We start from the raw sequence: 2,500 nt of genomic DNA on the forward strand, positions 1-2,500 counted from the left end.
GGGGAGGGAAGGGAGGGCAGAGAGAGAGAGGAAGACGGATAGAGAAAGAGAAATGGAGGTGGAGTACCCAAGGAATCCTCCCTCCTCTCCTCTCTCCCCCGTTCCTCCCCCCTCCCCTCCCCCCTCTGCCTCCCTGGCCCCAGACGGCCGACCCAGAACACTCCACCTGCTGCCTGATTTCGACCAATCACTGGCCGAGGCTCGTAAGGCCCGGTACATCCGCTACAGAGGACGGCCCCCCTGGGAGAGGGAGCTGTCAATCACTGAGATCTTCGCCCGTGGCGACAAAGACTCAGTCAAAAGGTCTGGAAGAGAGACAAACGAGGGGAAAAAGTTGTCCATGCTATAAGAGGCATGTCCTGGTAATTTAACGGTAATTTACCGTTATCTGTTATCTGTGTAAACTGACCTGGGGTAGGGCATACTGGTAAATCTTTTACCTGTGACAGACCTAGTCATGGTCTTTTACCTGTGACAGACCGTCATGGTAGAAAAGCTGATTAGGGGTCAGTGTCAATGGGGTAGAGGTGAAATGCAGGTATGCTCATTTGCATTTGCATTGAAAGCCACTCTGTGACTCTAACCTCTAGGCTACCTGCCCTGCCCCCCCAGTATGATCGTCCTTAGCACACCTCCCATGGTAATGGCCTCTTTCACTCTGCCAGTAGAAGGCACATCATTGTCACCTGCTCAATGTGAATGACTACTGTGTGTTATAGATGATGTCACCGGTTATAATTCACAATGTATTTCAAGTGACTGTATTTTGTGCCAAATGTGTAAATAAGTAATAAAGTTTTTCGGGGTTTAAGGTGAAGTGTGTGTGTGTGTGTGTGTGTGTGTGTGTGTGTGTGTGTGTGTGTGTGTGTGTGTGTTTCTGTGTGTGTGTGTGTGTGTGTGTGTGTGTGTGTTTGTGTGCGTGTGCGTGTGTGTGTGTGAAGGGGTGGGGTGGGGTGGGGGAGAGAGGAGTTAATGGACGTGTGTGTGTGTGTGTCTGTGTGTCTGTGTCTGCGTGTGTGTGTGTGTGTGTGTGTGTGTGTGTGTGAGTGAAGGGGTGGGGTGGGGGAGAGAGGGGTTAATGGACAAGCAGAGGGGTGACATGGGGAGGGGAGTGACATGGGGAGGGGAGGGAGACTGATCTCTAGGGATCTATGGAGGGAAACAGAGAGTTGGTGATGGAGGGAGCCGGGGAGAAGGAGGGGGAGGGTGATAGAGAGTGCCTGTGGGAGTGTAATTAACTCCAGTGATCTGCCTATCTGCAGGCCTGCGGCACACTGCTCTAAACTGCTGAATCAGTACAGTCAGAGAGAGGGGCGGGGGGGAGGTGGGGGCAGGGGGGGCAGAGGGAGGAGAGATGTAGAGAGAGAGAGAGAGAGAGAGAGAGAGAGAGAGATGGGGGAGAGTGTTGCACTGTAGGAAAGAGGGACGTCTGAGAGAGGGAGGGAGTTTTGAGTTTTAACAAGCCTCCACTGCACGATTTGTGATACATGGGATGGAGGGAGGGAGGGAGGGAGGGAACTGAAAGAATAATGAGAAGAAAGGAGAAGAGAGAGAGCGGCGAATGGGAGGAAGAGGGAGAGCAGTAGAGCAGAGAGAGAAATGAAAGAAGAAAGACAGAGGGAGAGAACACACACGTTTACCTGTGTGTGAGAGTAGACACACAGAAAAGACTCATTAGTTTCACATTACAAAATGTATTTTATGGTTCAGAATGTATTTTATTACATTTTACCATTTGAATTCTCAAATGTATGATTGAGATGTTTTCAATGCACTTTTAAACATAGTTTTATAGTGAGATACAGTGGAATTGGTGTGGAGCATGGTGTGGAGCATGCATATCACCTACATGCATGCATATCACCTACACTAGATTATGTATTATTTCGAAGTTATCACCTGTGAAGACCGCTAGAATTAAGCTATTGGACACTGTGTAGTTACTGTGCAGGTTATTGGGAAGTCCAGGTTATTGGGAAAGGAAATATCGCCACCAAGTGGTGAAACACGATAACAAATTTACTATCATAATCAATAACCGCTGACTTCAAAAGTTGCTGATGCACAAATACACCGTTGTAAACCTCTTACCTCTAATAGAGCATAGCAATTCAGCAAAAACAGGAGGAACAAGCCGACCAATTGCAGTGACCCTCCCAATGCTCTGATCCAATTGGATTTGCTGCTTTATTGACAGTTTCCTGCCGTATCTGTCCGACTCTGGGTAGAAGTTGCCTGAAGGTATAGATCTAGTATCAGCAGCTTACCCTGTCCAATCACAAGCAAACACAAAACCGACCTTAGACAGAGGTCTAGAGGCAGGCTCCTCCTCCTGCTCCTGCACCACCAGGTCCTGCTCCTGCACCACCAGGTCCTGCTCCTGCAACACCAGGTCCTGCTCCTGCACCACCAGGTCCTGCTCCTGCAACACCAGGTCCTGCTCCTGCACCACCAGGTCCTGCTCCTGCACCACCAGGTCCTGCTCCTGCACCACCAGGTC

Source organism: Argentina silus (genome assembly GCF_951799395.1).
Source record: "Argentina silus genome assembly, chromosome: 6".
In the NCBI taxonomy this organism is placed as follows: domain Eukaryota; kingdom Metazoa; phylum Chordata; class Actinopteri; order Argentiniformes; family Argentinidae; genus Argentina; species Argentina silus.